This window comes from Nicotiana attenuata, chromosome 3 (assembly GCF_001879085.1).
Source record: "Nicotiana attenuata strain UT chromosome 3, NIATTr2, whole genome shotgun sequence".
Classification (NCBI taxonomy): domain Eukaryota; kingdom Viridiplantae; phylum Streptophyta; class Magnoliopsida; order Solanales; family Solanaceae; genus Nicotiana; species Nicotiana attenuata.
In genome coordinates this window covers 70,283,924-70,308,147 of record NC_031991.1, presented here as the reverse complement: position 1 = coordinate 70,308,147, position 24,224 = coordinate 70,283,924, and positions in this window count along the sequence as shown.

The window sequence follows — 24,224 nt, the reverse complement described above, 5'->3', positions numbered from 1 at the left end:
TTACCATAACGAACTCGTCTTTTACAAATTAGTCCAACCATGCTTATCCCGTACCCTTCTCCCTTATTTGAATTTATCTGTCTATTTTTCAAGCATTTATGATTTCTTTATTGCCCTGAAACTTATTTTTCTCCTTATTTCCTTTTTCCTGTATCCGTCTTTCAATTATTTAAATACTGTATTTATTTTTTTCCTACGTGAAAATACTTGACTATATGTTATTAATTGCTGCATAAATCATGCTCCGCATCATATTCCACTCGTGCGTCTCAAATCCTATAGCAACGCTTTAATGAGTGGTTGCGCTCTTCCTATTTACTACCCTTAAATTCGGAAAGGCTTATTTGCGGTAAAACCAATCGATCAGCGGTGCAGTCGACGGTCCCGTGCCTTCCCCTCAAGTTGTCCGCTTGAGGGGATCAGTCTAAAACCCCATAGAAACCTTACTCTGTTTAAATTGTGCATGCATCATGGTCAAACCTAGTCAGATCAGTTATGTTGTCCACGTAACTGTCGATGCCCCCTTTTTCTAAAGGCGAAATCGGGTTTATGACATTTGGGCGGACAACTCTTTTCCTTTTGGGAATTGGGTTTGCAATTTAGAAGAGTCGCCACCTAATGATTAAGTGCATTAGGACACCAAGAAATTCAAAAGAGAAGAAGAACCAGAGAATGGGTAAGGGCTTGAAATTATCTCGGGGGGAAGGTGTTAGGCACCCCCCAAGATCCACTAGTGTGGTTCCCGGCCATGCTACAATTGTGACTTTGAATGGAAACAACAAGTAAGAAAACAAGACAACTTTCACATAATGATTGCAACAAGGAAAGCATAAAAATTAAAAGCGTGTTGAAGCTTAGAAATAGGCGATTTCATAATTGTTTAAAGGATGTATAAGTGCAGAAGGGGAGGGGGGGGGGGTCAAATAATTGGTACAAATAATCAAACAAAGGAGTAAAGAGGCAGAGGTTCGGAGAAAACAGTGTTGGAAATTAAATATCTAAAAGAGACTTTTAAAGGATTGAAGTAAAAGAAGGAGTTTTAAGAACTGAAAATTTATAGCTTTTATAAAAATACTGGAAAAAAAAAGAAAATAAACAAGTAAAGAGGGAGGGGGGTCCTAGGTTTATAAATAACATGGATCACCCCACGCAACACCCGGTAACCATTTATACACGTGGTGTTATCGCGTGGTCATCATATCCATGTCTACCCTTACCCACCCCGTTAAGGTATTAAATCGCTGAATGGTCTCGTTACTTATTGCATGCTATTACCCGCCCCAATCCTATCAGTCCCGGAGGCAGTTGGGACTACTAATCCTAAAAGGAAGGGAGATTGGCTTTTCAGAGTTTTAAAAGGAAAAAAACATAGTGTGACAAACAAAAACACATAAAGCAGTAAAAGGGGAAGCACATAGCAGTTAAAGGCTAAAATAGGCCCCCTCATTCAAAGCAACAAATTATTTAGCATGACTTACAGGTACTGATTAGGTCTGAATTAAATTTAAAGCATTAGGACAGGCTGATTTATCACATATTTCTCAGATGAGGAATCCGAATTAGCCTTGTCTGGTTGTAGTTTATCAAAACTGACACAGTTAATTAATCAACTAATGGTTTGCCTAGGTGAGACCTATAGACATGATATCTAACAGAGCGTAATGATTTTAAAGAAAAGATTTCTGGTTTTATAAACAAAAGATCTGCAGATTTTAAACGACCTTGTGGCTGATTTTTAACACATGGCTGAAATAGACGAAACTGATTCAGTTGATTACTCCTATAGACATGATTTCTAAGCGTTATTGGTTTTAAACGATTACATGAATGCAAGAGTCCTATAGGCATGGTATCTAGAATGAAGTTGATTATTATTAGACCTATGATGGTTTGCCTAATGACATGTATATGCAGAAGTGCAGAAAACCTATGATCATGATTTCTATATACGGAAATGCAGAAACTTAGAGACAGGATTTCTATATGCAAAAATGCAAAAAAAAACTTATAGGAAGAATTTCTAAGATGAGAATGCAGAAGTGCAGAAATTTATAAGTAACCTTATGAACAAGTTATCTACATGAACGCAGGAATTTATAAGTAACCTATAAGTATGATGTCTATATGAACGCAGGAATCAAAAAATCCTATAGGCAAGTTATCTACCCTTTGCATGCATTCATTCCCATCCCTTTCCACTAGCCATCCCCAATAGTTATTACAAATTATTACAGACCCGAATGAATCAAGAAAAGTAAAAAAAAATTACATCAGAAACTCAAGCTACAACCAAACAACCTAATTCAGACTCAAAGTCCAACAATATGAGATAAACCAACTTCCAGGATCAGATTTCCAAAAGACTTTCTCATGTTTGGGATGTATCAAAGTTCCCAAGAGTCTTAAAGGGGCTCCGGGCAATGCTTACACCCCAAATGCATTGCAGAATTAGATCATGGTGCAGTGTGGAAAGGCCAGCCCTCAAATGTCCAAGTTCAGAGGAAACTCAAGGTCCCAAAGCAGGGCTCATAGGAGGGGGGCAGAACTTAAGAGTCTAAGAGTAAGTGTAAGTGCATAGAGGGGAATTAGGGAAAGCCATGGCAGGCTGGTGGTCATGCCCAGCAATTAAGAGTGCTGGTACACCCCTGACCAGCCTGTTAGCCAAATATGAGGAGTTAGGATCCATTGAGGACCAGGTTCTGACCTGGGCATTAATTCGGATACTGCCAGGCCAAGAACCTTAACTCAAACACACAAAAGGAATAGGGGGGTATGGATTCACAATAGAAACAGGTGCAAGGAAAGAACATACATAGTTTAATCACTGAACATGAACAGCAAAGTAAACAAGAGTGCTGGAACTATAAAGTAAACACATAGGGGTGAGGCAGAAAATTGAATCAGAACATACCAGTCTCGGGGAAAACAAGTAAAAGCAGTAATCTCGAAAAGGCCAAGTTGCAAGCAAAGTAGTTCCCAAAGATTTCAAGCAAAGCAGAGTATTGAATTCGAAGCAGTATTGCAAGTGTGTAAGTGTTGAATTGGAAGTTAAGGATTGGTAGTGTGTCCGTCTAAAAGTGCAGAAGGGCAGTCCCTTTTATAGTGCAGAAAAACAAGTAAGAGAGGCAAGGAAAATAACATTGAAATCAATCTCCCTTTGGTTAAGGGATTCTGATTTCAACGGGTAAAAGCCAGTTAAGGAAAGAAGTTTTAATTAAAACCTTTTCAAAGTAGCATAAGAAGGGTAAATACATAGGAGTTATTTAAGGAAAACAATCAATGGTACACGGTTTGTGCTAAATATGGCAAGGGAATCAATCAAACAGCCAGTGAAACCAAAATTACAAGTTCAATTAGAATGAACCAAGTCAGGAAAGGTAAAGGAAGTTCAATCAAAGAAAATCAGTGACAATCTGTCAGCCTTATTAAAAGGATTTCAGAATCAATCAATTAGTTGGTAAACCTTTTGAAAGAGGAGTTTCTCATATATAAAGCACACAAATAAGTGAATCAAGAAGGGATTGTCAAGTTATTTGGAAGAGAAGTTAATCAAAGAGAGGTCCAGAATCATAAGCAAAAGTGGTATAAGTCTAGTTTGCAGACTCAAAACGAGTCTGGGAGTCCAGGGTCCCAAAATAGAACCCTAACTCGCACACAAATCAAAATTGCCAAGAAACCCCCAAATCCTAGGGTTTTCGAATTGAATCAGACATAGAGGTGAGAAAGCAAGCCACTTGAGAGAGGCTCAGAAGTCTTTTCCAAAGACTTATGAGAAACAAACATACATGATAGAAAAGAAAACTAATTCAAGGTCATGAGAACATGTTTGAGAAAACCCGGAATTTACACAGGTTCAGAAGAAAGAGATGATACGAGCTTAAGCAAAAGTAGATGAAATATGCTTAGTAAGAACACAAACAGAGTTCAGTAAAGTAAACAAAAATCAAAGAACTCGACCGTAAACACATATAGCAAAGAATAAGGAAAACAACACGGATTAACATGTGAGCACAATAATAACATGTAGAGTAGAAAAAAGAAAAAAGAAGAACAGTACATGCGTAGCAAAAGAAGTCAGACAAACACACATAAGGAAAGAACAACAGAGTCAGAAAGACGCTTTTGAAAACCTTTCAGAAACCCTAAATCGAAAGAAAAAATGATTTTAAAAAAGGAAATTTGGGGAAAATCTTTTAAACGTTCAATAGAACATAGACATGTTCCAGATCTAAGAAAATAAGCAAGTAAAGAACCTCGGACAGCTTAGGGTTGTAGAGAAAAACCCTAGGAATGAGAAAGGTCTTGAGGAAAGTCAGATCCTGAGTCGAAAAGACTCATATTGCTCGAATATGCCGGAGTAATGGCTGGTGAAGCCATAGATCTACAGATCTGAGAAGGTCTTGGTGAGAACCATCGAAGTCAGGTTTCACAGCCTTGAATCGCTTAGGTCTGATGGTGAGGAAGGGTGAGTACAGACCATCCGTGGCCTGAGACGCCATGGATTCCGGCGGAAACCCGGTGAAATAAGGTGGGAGACGATTAGGGTTCCAGGAAGGTTCGAGAGAATTTGAGAGATGAAGGGGTTCAAAGGCGGCGTCTCAGATGAAATGAATTAGGTTAGGGGGGTTTGGAGACTAAAAAAGGAAAGGGGAACTTATGGCCGTTGATCAAAACGATCAACGACCCGGATCGAAGGGGAGCCGGGTGGGTTTTTTAATCGGGTCAGGGGTCGGGTAATTTAGGGATTGGGCTGGTTTAATTTGGGGAGGAATTGGGTCAAATTAAGGGCCAAAATTGAAAGGAAATGGGGGCTGTAATTGAAATAGAAATGGGCTAAATTTAAATAGCCAATTTTCCCCTTTTATTTTATAAAAATAGTGAAAAATGATTATAAAAGCAAATTAAAAGTACTGAGCTAATTAATAATACATAAATATTAATTTAAAAATACTGGAGCTAATTTTACAATTATAAAATACTATTAATCGTAAAATAGGCTATAATTGCAATTATATGCAATTTAGCTTTAAAAATACCAAATAAATTTGTAAAAATATACATAAAATCACCTTAATTATATTTTGGTGTAAATATGAGAATAAAATAAGTTATTCACAAAAAGGATAGTTTTGGGGAATAATTACTGATTTTTGTACTGTTAAAATGGACAATAAATTGATTTTAAAATCTTTAAAAATTAGGAAAAAATACCAAAACTCTTGGGCATGCTTATATATGTATGTACATGCTATTTTGAAAGTATTTTGTATATAAAATACCTAGGAAAAAATTGGGTATCAACAGTAATGATCCTTTAAGATAAGCCTTATCCAAAGTCCATCGGGTTTTCCATAATCCCAACGGACGCAACCACGTTTTGTGCATTAATTTGGAGAACTAAATGCCGATATGCTGATCATAAATGTATAAGTAGTCGAGTCCGGTGGGGGTAAGGTCTAACCCTTTTGTTTTGCAGAAAATGAGGCACGAGGTCCCCAGATTCGGTATGGTTAGCAACATCCCTCCATTGCTGCTAGATTGGTGGGAGGATCTTTCCTCAAGTGACAAGAAGCATGTGAAAGTACCTGGGTAACTTGCCTTCCCTACTAGATATTGAACCAAACAACAAATTGATCGAGGCTGCCACCTTATTCTGGGATAGTGAAAGAGTTGTGTTCCGTTTCGGTGACATAGAGATGACACCGCTTCTAGAGGAAATAGGAGGACTTGCAGGGTTGCCTTGGGACAGTCCTGGGCTTTTGGTGCCAGAAAACCGTACGGGCAGGGGATTTTTGAAGATGATGGGGCTGAAAAAGAATGTCGACCTAGTGTGCTTGAACGACTCTTACATACCTTTCGAATATCTGTAGGAGAGGTATGGCCATAGCAAGTCTGTCCGCACTTACCATGATGAGGTCGCCCTCACTTCACTGGGTCACATCCACCGCAGAGTGTTCGTGTTCATTGTGTGCTTTCTAGGGCTGATAGTGTTCCCAATTCAAAAGGGAAGAATCCACACTAGGTTGGCCATGGTCGCCAAAACTCTGATGGAAGGGATTAATGGACAGACATATACCATAGTCCCCATGGTCATAGCTGACATCTACAGGGCCCTGGAGCGCTGTCAAAGAGGGGTCAAGCATTTCGAGGGTTTTAATTTATTGCTGCAGTTATGGTTGTTGGAGCATCTCCAAAAGGGTCGCTATCGTCAAGAATTTCCGCGAAGGGCTTGGAACGACCACATTGCCTTCCATCACCCTAAGCAGATGACCTACATTCCAGACAGATTTGCTCGGCCAGAAAGTGCCAGTGAATGGATAGAGTTCTTCGACAATCTGACCGAGAGACAGGTGCAGTGGATGGTTGAATGGTTCCTAACAGACGAGTTTATTATCAGGTCCAAGGATGCTCCGCACTTGGTATTGATAGGGTTGAGAGGGATATATCCATATGTCCCTATACGAGTAATGAGGCAAGCAGGCAGAAAACAGGTTGTACCAAGGGTCATCAAGATGAGTCATTTCAGGACGGATTTCCAAGACGACGACGTACCCAAGTGCCAAGCTCAGCACATGTGGCACTGCAAAATCATTGTGGAGAAAAGCACTATTGAGCCAGACAGATATCATGCGGGGTGCGAACCTCTCTACCCGGCATGGTTGGAGGACAATCTGAAAGGAACGATGATGCCGGGGACTGGTCGAGGGAACAGAATCATAGACGAAGAAGCTGAAGCCCATGTCAAATACAACAGGCTGCGCAAAAGGGTCCACGACTCTGAGAATCAGCATCGGGAAATACATGAGAGGAACGTGAGGTTGATCGAGGAATGGAAAGAGATGGTAGTCACTTCCAACAGGAAACTGGAATATCTGGAGCGCGGAATAGTGGAACTAGAGGGCAAAGTCATAAAGAGGATTGAAAACTGTCAGAATGTTGAGGGAGCTGAGGGAGGACATCTGGCCCGAGCCTAGCTGCTGGGACTGCGCGAGCTGGGAGATCTGTATGATGGAGTCCGGAAGATAGAATCTGAGGAAAGTCCTTCTGGGACCAAATATATTAGATTTACGTGCTTTTCCTAAAATGTAATAAGGCCAAGTGCCAGTTGCGACTTGTTTTATTATTATGTTAGTCTCGTTTTTGGATTCGTCTACTTTTATATTATGAAATGAAACATTTATTGGCATTTGAAGTTCACCAAATTTATTTGTTGCTAGGCCTACCTCGGGCACAACGAGGCTCCCAAATTAGGATACGAGTTTACATTTCGCAATATGTGTTTAAATACTGCAAACATTTCGGAATCCTCACTAACTTGTCACCTTTTGTTTTTGCTTATTTTTATTATTATTCCCAACCCCTTAGGTTGGTTCATCCATACTGGCCTCATCATCATATCATACCAGATCTAGAGGCCCTCCACCTCCTCCTCCTCCTCCTCCAAGCAACGCAAAAGGCAGAGGAAAATCAAAGATGGACGACTTAAGTGGAATACGAAAATAAAATGTTTAGAACGCAGAGACTTCCGACGGCCGCAGTACTCCGGCCCCGAATGACCTGGTTTTAAGACTGGAACAAAAGATACTAGAACTGCAAGGAGAACTTGAGCAGGTCCGCAATTTGGAAAATTTGTCACTCACCCTCAATGTCCCTGATATCCACCAACAGAACAAAAAGAACCCAACACCTCCTCAAAACACACAAAAACAACAGCCACAAAATCCTACTGCACCAAATCAATACGCAACTCCACCTCAAAATATCAATCTATTGCCAATACCAACTCCACCACAACATCATCATCAATCAATTCCAACCACCACTTACCACACTCCCCAAAATACACCACCACTCATTCCCGATCCACAAAACTCCACCAATGACCATCACTATACCCAAGTCCCTGGCACCCATCAGAGCAACCCCATATGCGTGGAAACTATACCACATTCTACCCAACCAATCTCCTGTGCACCGGAACCCTCCGAAAAGGACCTGCTCAATAAGAACATGGTCGAAGAACTCAAGAAGTTAATAAGCCGAGTTCAAGGTGTTGAAGGTGATAGAGGAATAGAAGGCTTGAACTATGAAGATATGTGCATACAGCCCGATGTAGAATTGCGAGAGGGGTACAAACCTCCCAAGTTCGAAATGTTCGATGGCACAGGTGATCCCAAGGTTCACCTAAGAACCTATTGTGACAAGCTTGTCGGGGTTGGAAAAGACGAAAAGATTCGGATGAAGCTCTTTATGAGGAGCCTTACTGGGGACGCTTTGTCTTGGTATATCAGCCAGAATCCCAAGAAATGGTCCAATTGGGTAAGCATGGTGTCGGATTTCATGGACCGGTTCAGGTTCAACACAGAGAATGCACCGGATGTCTTCTACATTCAGAATCTCAAGAAGAAACCTACTGAGACTTTCCGCGAATATGCTACTCGTTGGAGGTCGGAAGCCGCCAAGGTCAGGCGCGCTTTGGATGAAGAACAGATGAATAAATTCTTCGTCAGGGCACAGGATTCGCAATATTATGAGAGGTTGATGGCTATCGAAATCACAAATTCTCTAATATCATCAAGCTCGGGGAAAGGATCGAGGAAGGAATTAAGAGCGGGATGGTAACGAATTTCGAGGCACTGCAAGCCACGAATAAGGCACTCCAATCAGGCGGTATATCGAAGAAGAGAGATGTTGGGGCAGTAATGGTGGCCCAGGGCCCAAAAACTCCACTCACCTACCAGACACCTCCACCCACATACCAAACACCTCCACCCACATACCAAACACCTCCACCAACATACCAAGCATCACCACTTACATATCAACCTTCATCTCCCAGATACTCCCAACCAGCCTCTGTCCATCACACCTATAACTCCCAACCATCCCACTTCCAGTCACCACCAGCTCGCCAAAATTATCCAAGACCACGACCAAACTTTGACCGCAAGCCACCCAGACAATACACCTCCATTGCTAAGCCCATCAACCAATTGTACGAAAGGTTAAAGGCTGCAGGTTACGTCACTCCTATTCCCGCCGTGGCACTAGAAAATCCATCCCAATGGGTCAATCCGAATAAAACCTGTGCATACCACTCCAGTATGAAAGGGCACACCACTGCTGAGTGTCGAACGTTGAAGGATAAGATCCAGACACTCATTGACAACAAGGTCATAAAAGCAAAGGAAGCCGCACTAATGTCCGCAACAATCCCCTCCCTGATCATAGAGGTGACGGTGTACATGTTATAGAAACAAATGAAGAATGGGACCCTGAGGGGTCAATCGGGCTCATTCGAGAAGGCATGACTTCAAGGTTGCAGTCACACTTACTCCTATCGTGGTTCAGACTCAGGCACCTATTGATGTTGAGGTAACTGCATCAGTTCTATTTGAGGTAGAAGTAGCTCCGCCCGCAGCCACCTCCGCTCCATTTGAAGTAGAATTGGTCACACCTTTTACCGTGACGGTGTCAACCACACCCCCATTCAACTCAAAAGCAATACCCTAGGATTAAGTTGCCGAGGCTCGGCGGAAAGGGAAGACTAAGATGGAGGAATCTGACGCCGCACGAGGAATGACTAGAACTGGAAGGGTCTATACACCTGAACACCTGGGAGGTTCAAGTAAGGATGCCACTGCCAGACAGCCTGTCATTGAGACCGGGCCAGATGACCTGTGGAGGAAAGTACAGGCAAAAGAGTATTCTGTCGTTGACCATCTGAACAAGGTCCCTGCTCAGATATCTATCCTGTCACTACTACAGAATTCAGAGGCACACAAGAATGCCTTGATGAAAGTACTGAGCGAGGCTTATGTACCCAATAATATCACTGGTGGAGAAATGGCCAACATGGTCGGTCAGGTGCTGGAGAGCCATAAGATTATCTTCCACGAAGATGAGTTGTCACCCGAAGGTCTGAATCACAATCGAGCATTGCATATTACGATACAATTTGAAGACAAGTTCATTGCCAGGGTCCTGGTTGATGGAGGTTCGAGTCTAAATATTTGTCCGTTAGACACCCTAAAAAGGTTGGACAAAGGTTTCCATGAAATACGGACCGGAAGCATGAATGTGAAGGCTTTCGATAGGTCCTAGAGGGCCACGATCGGGGAAATCAACCTTTGCTTGGGCCAACTTGGTTTGACGTTGAATTCCAAGTGCTTAACATACCAGCCTCATATAATCTTTTGTTGGGCCGCCCATGGATCCATGCTGCTGGAGCCGTTCCCTCCAAACTACATCAAGTCGTAAAATTCGTATGGAACCGTCAAGAGGTAATCATTCATGGAGATGGGAGTAACCCCATCTACACTAGTCAAACCATCCCGGCCATCGGACATAGAAGAAGGCTAGGAGGGGAAACCTATCATCACATTGAACGGGTCAATGCCGTCGAGTAGGATAAGTGGTGGAGTAAAACAATAGAAAGCATACTAGCATGGTCCGGATATGAACCCGACAAAGGTTTGGGAAAGAACCTTCAGGGTATAGCCAAGCCGATACAGCTGAAAAATCATGGTACCACCTTTGGGCTCGGATACCAGTATACATGGCAAAAGTACAATGATTAGTCGTTGATAACTAGGGATTATGATGCATTTTACACTCCATCTTACTTGAGTTTTAATTAGAAATGTGTACAAAATAGTCCCAAAGGCTTACGTGTTGTACTTGATTGCAGGGTTTGATCAACAAGGTGACAATTCGTCAAAACCAGCTCAAAAAGGAGTGAAACATGCACAAGTACCAAGAACAAGTCCAAGCTCAGTGTTACAGGACCAATGCGGCCGCACTCCATTCTGTGCGGTCCGCAAAGAAGAGGTTCAGAGAGTGTTCATTTTAGGCAGCCAAGTAATGCGGACGCACTCCATTCTGTGCAGTCCGCACTGACTTCATTGCGGCTGCACTCGTTTTTGTGGGTCCACAAAGCTCAAGTTCAGAGAGTTGCCAAGTTGGAGGAAAATTGCCAATGCGGTCCGCGGTCTATTTTGTGCGGATCGCAACAGAAGCCACCGCGGCCACAGTGCATTTTGTGCGGACCGCGGTGGCAAAGTTCAGAGAGCAGGAATTCCAGCCAAGAGCCTTAGTGTGGCCGCACTCGATTTTGTGCGGTCCGCACTAGCCCCGCAGGGGTATTTTTGTCCAGAATTTTTGGCCTAGTATAAATAGTTTCTTTTCCCATTTTTAGGTCATCAGTTAGATTTTGAAGCTGAGCTGAGCTCGTGAATAGTGTTCTTTTACCATTTGGAGTAATTTTACAATAGTCTTATCATTGAATCTTCAAGTTTTAATTAGTAATTAAATATTATGGGTTTTTCTTCATCTATTTCTTTGTTATTCTCTATTATCATGAGTAGCTAGACCCATCAGCTAGGGTTGTGGCTCAACCCCAGTGTGGGTAATTGATGGGTTTTGTGTTTTAAGGCTTGAATGTCTATGGGTGTTTGATATTTGGATTAATTTATGGTTTAATGTTAAATTAGTGGTTGCAAACACTAGTTTATGCCTAGTTGACTTGGGCTCTTCTTGAGAAAGAGAGCCTAAGTCTATAAAAATTAGTCCAACAAGGAATTGGTGCGTACTCAAGAGATTGATAGCCCCAATTAAAGGGTTAAACCGAGAGATCGTAATACCCGACTTGAACCTCAAATTGCTTGCACAAATGATCATACCCAATTGATCTTGAGAAAGTCAATTAGGGCGAAATCACTCGAACTACCGAGAGGTATAGAGTGAGTAGAATCGTGCAATGGTTATATCGTAATCCCCAAATATGACAACCTAGCTTTAGATACGAGAACCCGTCAAGTATCCACCTAGGAGAAAGTCACTCCCCTAGTGCCTTTTAACTAATTAGACAATCTTCAATAGTCTACTCTTAGCTTAACTTAGCTTAATTTAGCATCTTAGTAGTATAAATTTAGAAGTAATATCAAAATAAAAAATGTTTAAAAGTGCAATTAGGAACAATTACGCAACTCCAATTTAGATAGAAACTCAATTCAAATCTCTAGCTCCCTGTTGAAATCGATCCCGTCCTTCTCGGGTAAAAGCTGCTTCGACCACTTTTGCTACTTTATAGTAGTACAGGGTTGGCCTCGATCACCTGCCTTGAATTTTTGCGAAGGGAAGTTGTGCAGTGCATTATGCGATCGGAAAATAGATATGCGGACTGCATATCGGTCGCATACTCGGTCAGAAAACTTAAATTCCTGAGGCTCCTTCTGCGGTCACTTTGCGGACCGCATATATGCGACCGCAAACCTGTGTCGGGGTACCCATTTCCTAATTTAAAACCCGACCCCCATTCCGTTAAAACACCCCCCTTAGGCCATTTTTAGCATATTCTCTTTGATAATTAGAGTAAGGGAGGAGGATCAAAGAGAGGGGAAGGGGTCTCCATCCATTTCTCATCAAATCCTAGCCTAAACATCTTGAAGAATAACAAACAAGGAACCTAGGTCTCCCTTCCAAGAGGTAAGCTCCTATCACCCAAGCTCTCACTTCCCTATTGTAGCTAAAATGGACCTTTAGTTAGGTAATTCATGGGTATTATGGTGGTTACCTTGCATGCATGTGATCCTAATTCCTAAGGTATGTGGGGGGAATGCTAAAAAAAAGATATGAAAGAATAGGAAATGGGTTGGGCGAAATCTTCCACTAAAAAGGGGGCCATGGACCCCAACAAACACATAATGTTTGATATAATGCTCAAGTGTGCTAGGGATATGATCAATTTCCAAATAATGAGTTCAATTGTGCTACATTGTTAAATAGATTGAAGGTGCTAAAGTGTCACGACCCTTGTTCACCAATTGTGAACACGTCATGACGGCACCTAGTCTTCACGACTAGGTAAGCCTAACACATTGCGGAAGTAACAACATTTGCAAAATTTATATTCGAAAGCTAAATAACATGAGTAATGTATACAGTTGCCGCCTGGCACATACACTTTAATACAAAATACTGGAATAACCTCCAAGACCCGGAAACCCACGGGCAACACAGGCTATAAGAAATCTTACACTGCTCTAGTCACCAGAATAGTCTAATACAAAGAGGGATCGAAATAACATCTAACAACTATGGATAAAACGAGAAGGAGACTTTGTGGATCTGCGGACGTAGCAGATGTATACCTCAAGTCCCCAATACGCTCCCTGACAGCTACTGGCGATACGCCTGCTCAGAAGCACCTGGATCTACACATGAAAACATGCGCAGAAGAGGCGTGAGTACACCACAACGGTACTCAGTAAGTGCCAAGCCTAACCTCGGTTGGGTAGTGACGAGGAAAAGGTCAGGGCCCTACTGAGACAGAAACAATAAAATAGCAAGATATTAACAGTATCGAAGTCTGAAGAAAAAAACTAATGAACACAGCGATGTGATAAGACAGATCAATGAAATATAGAACTGCAAGACAAAACAGAAACACAGAGTAAATACAGCAAAATTACAAGAATACCGACGGGGGTCTCCCAGGATACCGTCCTGTAGCCCTTTTTCAACTGTCCAATGGAACTTCCGGGATACCGTCCCGTAGTCCAAATCTCATATCGATATCAAAAGATCTCCCGGGATACCATCCCGTAATCCAATCATCAGTGTGCAGGGGGATCTCCCGGGATACCGTCCCGTAGTCCCAAAATAAAAGTGCAGGGGAATCTCCCCCGGGATACCGTCCCGTAGTCCCAAAATAAAAGTACAGGGGGATCTCCCGGGAATCAAACCCGTAGTCCCAAAGTAAACAATCAAGGGGGAACTCCCGGAATCCGCATCCGTAGTCCCAATATAAATGCGCAACCAACATCAACGAATTATTCAGAAATTTAAATACAACAATACAAGGCATCAAATGATACTGTCCTAACATACTCCACGTAATCACAGTTAAGACAATTTAAACAAATAGGCAACTTGGATCAATTAAACATGCTCTTCTACGCTAGCACAAACTATAAAAGCAAGTACAGTAAGGCAAATATGAAAGAGAATCCAAATCAAGTATTTAAGTAAAAATCCGGGTTTCAACAATTTGCTTAAGTACGCGCTCGTCACCTCACGTACAAGGCATTCAATTACCAATTATCACATCCTAAGGGACGAAGTCCCCCACACAAGGTTAGGCAAGCCACTTACCTCGAACCGGTGCGAAGTCAACTAGGGAACAATGCCCTTGCCACGAGTATCCGACTCCAAATGGCCCAAATCTATTCAATTAAATTACAAATCGTAAAAAATATTGCAAACAACTGATTCCACTATTGAAATTAAAGCTAAGGCGCGAAAATAGGTGAAATGACCAAAACGCCCCTCAGGCCAACATCTCGGAACCGAATAATTTTCACATTTTTAGAAACCCCATACTCTCACGAGTCTAACCATATAAAAATCTCAGAAATCGGAGGTCCAATGCTCCCTCAAAACCCAATAGTTTAGTCAATGAACTTTCACCCAAATTCTTCCATTTTTGATCCTTAATTCGAATTTAAAAGGTGGATTTAACTACTAAATGATAGAATATAATTAGAAAGGATCATAGAAATGTTACCCAATAATCTCCTCTCCAAAATCCTCTCAGAATCGCCCTTGCCCGAGCTCAAAATTGATTTTCAAACTTATGAAATTAAACCCTCGAAATTTCCTATTTCTGCCCAGACATTTCCGCTTCTGCGGACAAGGGACCGCTTCTGCGGTCCCGCTTAAGCGGCAAAATAACCGCTTCTACGGTTTCTCATTAAAGGGGGAAATTCCGCTTTTGCAGATACATGACCGCTCCAACGGTTCCGCTTCTGCTGAAAGATGACCGCTTCTGCGGTCTCTGAGGGGAAGCCAAAAATCGTTTCTGCGATGAGGAAGCCGCTTCTGCGGCTCCGCTTCTGCGGTTCCTAAACCGCAGAAGCGAAAATACCAGAAGGGAAAACATACCAACTGCAACAACTTAGAAAATTTCTCCCGTTAACCACCCGAAATCATCCCGAGGCCCCCGGGGCCTCAACCAAAAGCACCAATACCACCTAATACCCTATTCGAACTTGCACCAATCCTCAAAACACCTCAAACAACACCGGAAACCCGATTAAATCAAGGATTCAAGCCTAAGAACTTCAAATTCTAACCAAATACGCTTTCGATCAAAAACCTAACCAAACCTCGTCTGAATGACCTGAAATTTTGCACACACATCCCAAATGACATGATCGGAGCTACAGCAACTTCCGGAATTCAAATCAAACCCTCGGATCAAAAACTCACTATCGGACCGGAAACTTCAAAAATCCAAACTTCGGCATTTCAAGCCTAAATGAGCTACGGACCTCCAAATAACATTCTGAACACGCTCCCAACCCCGAAATCACCTAACGGAGCTAACGGAACTATCAAATTTCCATTTCGAGGTCGTCTTCACACTGTTCCGAATACGGACCATTTTTCAACTCTTAAACTCTCATTTAGGGACTAAGTGTCCCAAAACACTCCGAATCCTAATACCGAACGTCCCGACAAACCAAAATAGCAGAAATGAACTTATGGGAAGCAGTTAAGGGGGGATCGGGGCGTAAATTCCAAAAACGACCGGCCGGGTCGTTACATCCTCCTACACTTAAACATTCGTTCGTCCGCGAACAAGCATAGAGAACATACCTGAAGTAGTGAAAAGATGCGGGTACTGGCTGCACATATCCCGCTCGGTCTCCCAAGTCGCCTCCTCGGCCGGCTGACCCCGCCACTGAACCTTCACTGAAGCAATGTTCTTTGACCTCAACTTTTTGATATGTCTGTCCAATATAGCCACTGGCTCCTCAACATAGAATAGGTCCTTGTCCAACTGGACTGAACTGAAATCCAACACGTGAGACGGATCACCGTGGTACCTCCGGAGCATCGAAACATGAAATACCGGATGAACTCCGGCCAAACTGGGAGGCAAGGCAAGCTCATAGGCAACCTCCCCAACTCGCTGCAAGATCTCAAAAGGGCCAATAAACCTCGGACTCAACTTTCCTTTCTTCCCAAACCTCATGACGCCTTTCCTAGGCGAGACCCGAAGCAGAACCCGCTCACCAACCATATAGGAACATCACGAACCTCCCTGTCCGCGTAACTCTTCTGTCTAGACTGGGCTGTACGGAGTCTATCCTGAATCGTCTTAATCTTTTCCAATGCATCCTGTACCAACTCTGTGCCCAATAGCCTGGCCTCACCCGGCTCAAACCAACCTACCGGAGATCTACACCTCCTACCATATAAAGCCTCATACGGCGCCATCTGAATGCGGGATTGATAACTATCGTTGCAAGCAACTCCGCCAGTGGCAAGAAATGATCCCAAGACCCTCCAGTTCCATGATTCAGTGTTTAACTCCTCATGCACCTTACCGTGCTACCACAACTCAGTTGAGCACACCAGCTCGATCAATTCTGAAGATATTCCTTTTTATTCAAGCAAATAAGCCTTAGAGCCCCATTCCAACATCCGGAATTCTATGCCCGACCTGTTTACAACATAAGATCACTATAACAATCGCTACACGCTATACCCAAACATGGCTGTATAACTTGCTGAAGTTCACACCTCGCATCACTTTACTCACCGGCCCACTGTAACATTTCCTGATCGACTTAGTCAATTCCACGAATCTGATGCTCTCATTGCACCCCATGACATACACAGGTCTCACTCTAACTCTTTCAATGCCGTCACAACGGAGAGATGTACGGAAATTCATAATAGACTGCCGAGTCAATCAATCGTTGAGTCTATACTCCTGACAAGAGACATTACCTCATTCTGAACCAATTAATGATCTTTGCCTCTTAATATATTTCACGTAATCAGACTGCACTGATCCTAAATCCAACAATCTCGTTTCACCCAGTACGAATGCTCAGACAATAAGCCACCCCAACATAACCAAAAGTCTCATATGGCGTCACAATGCGCCAATAGGCTACCAATTAGAATGCGATACAAAAAGGAAAAATGAACTCTGAAAAGAAATTTCAATTACCCCGCTCGCGAATCATACATGCGACGCGGGCGCACAGCTAATATGAGCTTCCTCCAGAAAATAGGAAACAGAACACAATAAACATATATGGGAAACTGTACTGAACATCACACTGTTGCGGCGTGCAACCCGATCCGAGCAATCATAACCATGGCGGCGTGCCACCCGATCCAAATAACATACCCGTGGCGGCGTGCCACCCGATCCACACATGGAGCTCGCATAAGTTGCTCCTTACAACAAGATACTAAACATTAGTCATAAACATGCTAAGTGTATAACACCATTCCCTGGGGGGACATATAACGCTATAATCCACAAACTCGGACACAACTGGGGTGCGATACAAGATCTGAATCTCGAGAGCCATTCTGCTCATATAATATCATCGCCACGCGGAACTTCAACACATAAAAATTTACCAAGCCGTCTCATAACTCATACGGCGCAACACATCATTTCCTGGAATAGCTGATGACAAAATAACACCCCAACTGTTCCTCCATAAGGAACGCTCGCTGAAACGAACACAACTGGCCTGATATAAAGCCCTGTTCACATATAAATCAATCCACTGATCTCAAACCGATTTCTGATTGCACCAACTTGGCTAATAACCTTTCAAAGGTCCATAGTAATTCCCTTTTCCTCATAACACATAAGAACAACCATCATAACCGGAGCAACCTCCTCAGTTCACAACCCAACAAACAAAGTGCCCTCCCGGCATAAGTTCTCAAATTAATGATATTACCACAATCCTCATACTTGGTTTAAATCTTTAGTCAATCAAGTGACTACATGTCGCACTTATACACTCTTCCCGTGGGACACGCTCCCAAAATCTTCTGAAATGAATAACGGGTCCGCACATCTAAACCATCGGCCGCATTAACGCTGAAAAGCGATCAAGAATCCTTAACCAGGATGCAAAGCCTCTTTCACAACACATCGATCTCAGGTGACGCTGAAGACAATACCAATTTGCTTTAAACATTCCACCCCTTGTTCTTGCTCATCCGAGCTCGTGCCATCTTTGACCACACCGAGCTGTTACCTTGATCTTTACTTCGAATCCCAGACCACTCACTGCACCTAACATGCCACATTTTCCATCATGGCTTCGGAACAGCTAATAGGCTAACACCTCATCACTTAAAAGCTTCTCACTTAACTCACTTCAGAAGAACTATAGCAACACTTAGGTGAATTCTCATAACCGTAGAATACGCAAACCTCCAAGTAGTGGCCTGAGCCACCATGGCCATTCCAGGATCCGCCTATACATAACAGGCCATATCAGAAGAGTGCTTCTGAACAACATTAATTTCGGCGACCGACACGCCTCACACGTACCGTCACAAACCACACGCATGACTTGATCACGCTGAAGGAATTGACCTCTACCACCAATACGCCAACTCAACTATGTTTAACCAATACATCTTCCTTCTATTTACCCCGATTGCCTTAGTAATAACAATGACTCCTTCCCATACATAACACACTCTCCATCCGCACTCACCCCGGGCGACCTGGAACCGCGAGACCATGCCGTCTCAAATCCCATGAACCATTTCATACCTTCCTTGGGCGTACATTCCCACCCTCAACTGACATGCCCATTCCGCTAAGCCTTCTACGAATCCGAAGTCCTTTCTCATCCTTCTCTCAAGTCTGAACATGAGCCAATAAGGCCAACCATAGCACCCTTTAACAATTCCTTTGCTCCAATTACCACTTATGTTCTTTTCCCGTAGCCGAGTGACCCAGAAATATGCTAACAACCTGAAAACCTCGCAAGTGGTTAACCATGCAACCCAATCATAGGTGGTAGGACTCTCCCACTTAGTTTGAAGCCACTATTACACAACTCTGGAGTTCACTAGGAGTCTTAATCTCTTATTGACATAACCTTGCGCAATCAACCACCAAAATTCTCGATATCTTACTGTAAAAACCCCCTTTTATACTCTGAATCATTAACAACATTCGCACGACCGCTCCCTTCACTGTTTAACCAGTAGGATTCTTCGCAGAAGCCTCGCCAACCACGCGATCGCTAACCTGCTCACAATAATAACTCACCTGTAGAATCACTCCCCGGCATCTCCCAACGCTGCTGCACGGGGCACAAACACCACGACATCAATAACCCATCCTGAGTCCGATCTCACCCTCCAGCTGCACAAGTTCATTCACCCCTCGTGGACATCAATTAGATGTGCGGCTATATTCTTCCAATTCAAAGTTATGTTGTATCCTTCTTCCTTCAAGAAGCTCCTTCCCGTTATATAAATTCCCCCGCTGTATAATAGCTCATACTTCTAATTAAATCCGTAGACCCCAAATCACCAATCGCCAATATTCTCAGATCGCTGCAAACTCTCCTTAATCGACTACTCCGCCCTTGGCCGCTTATACTCGGACTCCTAAAAATTTTAGCCACCGCCTGACACTTCCCACGTGTCTTTCCGCATCCTTTGCTGCTCAGCCGCTGCCTTAAATAGAGTCTACCTTCGTGGCACTTGAACCCACAATCGCTGCTGACTTTAAACCTTTCCGAAGGTCATCTTCCTCGAGTAGCACGCGTCCTCACCATCCGTGAGAGAATAGAAGGCAGAAGTTTAGGATTGTGATGTCAAAAATCTCGCACGACAAGGAATCAAATAAAGTGAAATTTTCCTAACGGTTACATAGCCTCTCGTAGATAAGTACAGACGTCTCCGTACCGATCAGCGAGACTCTAATAGACCGGCCTGTGTTCCGTGACTCCTATGAACCTAGAGCTCTGATACTAACTTGTCACGACCTTAGTTCACCAATTGTGAACACGTCATGACGGCACCTAGTCTTCACGACTAGGTAAGCCTAACACATTGCAGAAGTAACAACATTTGCAAAATTTATATTCGAAAGCTAAATAACATGAGTAATGTATACAGTTGCCGCCTGGCACATACACTTTAATACAAAATACTGAAATAACCTCCAAGACCCGGAAACCCACGGGCAACACAGGCTATAAGAAATCTTACACTGCTCTAGTCACCAGAATAGTCTAATACAAAGAGGGATCGAAATAACATCTAACAACTATGGATAAAATGAGAAGGAAACTTTGCGGATCTGCGGACGTAGCAGATGTATACCTCAAGTCCCCAATACGCTCCTTGACAGCTACTGGCGGTACGCCTGCTCAGAAGCACCTGGATCTACACATGAAAACATGCGCAGAAGAGGCGTGAGTACACCACAACGGTACTCAGTAAGTGCCAAGCCTAACCTCGGTTGGGTAGTGACGAGGAAAAGGTCAGGGCCCTACTGAGACAGAAACAATAAAATAGCAAGATATTAACAGTATCGAAGTCTGAAGAAAAAAACTAATGAACACAGCGATGTGATAAGACAGATCAATGAAATATAGAACTGCAAGACAAAACAGAAACACAGAGTAAATACAGCAAAATTACAAGAATACCGACGGGGGGTCTCCCAGGATACCGTCCTGTAGCCCTTTTTCAACTGTCCAATGAAACTTCTGGGATGCCGTCCCGTAGTCCAAATCTCATATCGATATCAAAAGATCTCCCGGGATACCGTCCCGTAATCCAATCATCAGTGTGCAGGGGGATCTCCCGGGATACCGTCCCGTAGTCCCCAAATAAAAGTGCAGGGGAATCTCCCGGGATACCGTCCCGTAGTCCCAAAATAAAAGTGCAGGGGAATATCCCGGGATACCGTCCCGTAGTCCCAAAATAAAAGTACAGGGGGATCTCCCGGGAATCAAACCCGTAGTCCCAAAGTAAACAATCAAGGGGGAACTCCCGGAATCCGCATCCGTAGTCCCAATATAAATGCGCAACCAACATCAACGAATTATTCAGAAATTTAAATACAACAATACAAGGCATCAAATGATACTGGCCTAACATACTCCACGAAATCACAGTTAAGACAATTTAAACAAATAGGCAGCTTGGATCAATTAAACATGCTCTTCTACGCTAGCACAGGCTATAAAAGCAAGTAAAGTAAGGCAAATATGAAAGAGAATCCAAATCAAGTATTTAAGTAAAAATCCGGGTTTCAACAATTTGCTCAAGTACGCGCTCGTCACCTCACGTGCAAGGCATTCAATTACCAATTATCACATCCTAAGGGACGAAGTCCCCCACACAAGGTTAGGCAATTCACTTACCTCGAACCGGTGCGAAGTCAACTAGGGAACGATGCCCTTGCCACGAGTATCCGACTCCAAATGGCCCAAATCCAATAATCTCCTCTCTAAAATCCTCTCAGAATCGCCCTTGCCCGAGCTCAAAATTGATTTTCAAACTTATGAAATTAAACCCTCGAAATTTCCTATTTCTGCCCAGACATTTCCGCTTCTGCGGACAAGGGACTGCTTCTGCGGTCCCGCTTAAGCGGCAAAATAACCGCTTCTGCGGTTTCTCATTAAAGGGGGTAATTCCGCTTTTGCGGACACATGACCGCTCCAGCGGTTCCGCTTCTGCGGAAAGATGACCGCTTCTGCGGTCTCTGAGGGGAAGCCAAAAATCGCTTCTGCGATGAGGAAGCCGCTTCTGCGGTTCCCAAACCGCAGAAGCGAAAATACCAGAAGGGAAAACACACCAGCTGCAACAACTTAGAAAATTTCCCCGTTAACCACCCGAAATCATCCCGAGGCCCTCGGGCCTCAACCAAAAGCACCAATACCACCTAATACCTTATTCGAACTTGCACCAATCCTCAAAACACCTCAAACAACACAGGAAACCCGATTAAATCAAGGATTCAAGCCTAAGAACTTCAAATTCTAACCAAATACGCTTTCGATCAAAAACCTAACCAAACCTCGTCCGAATGACCTGAAATTTTGCACACACATCCCAAATGACATGACGGAACTACTGCAACTTCCGGAATTCAAATCCAACCCTCGGATCAAAAACTCACTATCGGACCGGAAACTTCAAAAATCCAAACTTCAGCATTTCAAGCCTAAATGAGCTAAGGACCTCCAAATAACATTCCGAACATGCTCCCAACCCCGAAATCACCTAACGGAGCTAACAGAACCATCAGATTTCCATTCCGAGGTCGTCTTCACACTGTTTCGAATACGGACCATTTTTCAACTCTTCAACTCTCATTTAGGGACTAAGTGTCCCAAAACACTCCGAATCCTAATACCGAACGTCCCGGCAAACCAAAATAGCAGAAATGAACTTAGGGGAAGCAGTTAAGGGGGGATCGGGGCATAAATTCCAAAAACGACCGGCCGGGTCGTTACATCCTCCTACACTTAAACATTCGTTCGTCCTCGAACGAGCATAGGGAACATACCTGAAGTAGTGAAAAAGATGAGGGTACTGGCTGCGCATATCCCGCTCGGTCTCCCAAGTCGCCTCCTCGGCCGGCTGACCCCGCCACTGAACCTTCACTGAAGCCATGTTCTTTTACCTCAACTTTCTGACATGTCTGTCCAAAATAGCCACTGGCTCCTCAACATAGGATAGATCCTTATCCAACTGGACTGAACTGAAATCCAACACGTGCGACGAATCACCGTGATACCTCCGGAGCATCGAAACATGAAATACAGGATGAACTCCGGCCAAACTGGAAGGCAAGGCAAGCTCATAGGCAACCTCCCCAACTCGCCGCAAGATCTCAAAAGGGCCAATAAACCTCGAACTCAACTTTTCTTTCTTCCCAAACCTCATGACGCCTTTCATAGGCGAGACCCAAAGCAGAACCCGCTCACCACCCATATATGAACATCACGAACCTTCCTGTCCACGTAACTCTTCTGTCTAGACTGGGCTGTACGGAGTCTATCCTGAATCGTCTTAACCTTTTCCAATGCATCCTGTACCAAATCTGTGCCCAATGGCCTGCCTTCACCCGGCTCAAACCAACCCACCGGAGATCTACACCTCTTACCATATAAGCCTCATACGGCGCCATCTGAATGCTGGATTGATAACCATCGTTGCAAGAAACTCCGCCAGTGGCAAGAAATGATCCAAAGATCCTCCAGTTCCATGATTCAGTGTTTAACTCCTCATGCACCTTACCGTGCTACCACAACTCAGTTGAGCACACCAGCTCGATCAATTCTAAAGATATTCCTTTTTATTCAAGCAAATAAGCCTTAGAGCCTAATTCCAACATCCGGAATTCTATGCCCGACCTGTTTACAACATAAGATCACTATAACAATCGCTACACGCTATACCCAAACATGGCTGCATAACTTGCTGAAGTTCGCACCTCGCATCACTTTACTCACCGGCCCACTGTAACATTTCCTGATCGACTTAGTCAATTCCACGAATCTGATGCTCTCATTGCACCCCATGACATACACGGGTCTCACTCTAACTCTTTCAATGCCGTCACAACGGAGAGATGTGCGAAAATTCATAATCGACTGCCGAGTCAACCAATCGTTGAGTCTATACTCCTGACAAGAGACATTACCTCATTCAGAACCAATTAATGATCTTTGCCTCTTAATATATTTCATGTAATCAGACTGCACTGATCCTAAATCCAACAATCTCGTCTCACCCAGTACAAATGCTCAGACAATAAGCCACCCCAACATAACCAAAAGTCTCATATGGCGTCACAATGCGCCAATAGGCTACCAATTAGAATGCGATACAAAAAGGAAAAATGAACTCTGAAAAGAAATTTCAATTACCCCGCTCGCGAATTATACATGCGACGCGGGCGCACAGCTAATATGAGCTTCCTCCAGAAAATAGGAAACAGAACACAATAAACATATATGGGAAACTGTACTGAACATCACACTGTTGCGGCGTGCAACCTGATCCGAGATATCATAACCATGGCGGCGTGCCACCCGATCCAAATAACATACCCGTGGCGGCGTGCCACCCGATCCACACATGGAGCTCGCATAAGGAGATGTACATCGAGCTAAATTGCTCCTTACAACAAGATACTAAACATTAGTCATAAACATGCCAAGTGTATAACACCATTCCCTGGGGGGGACATATAACGCTGTAATCCACAAACTCGGACACAACTGGGGTGCGATACAAGATCTGAATCTCGAGAGCCATTCTGCTCATATAATATCATCGCCACGCGGAACTTCAACACATAAAAATTTACCAAGCCGTCTCATAACTCATACGGCGCAACACATCATTTC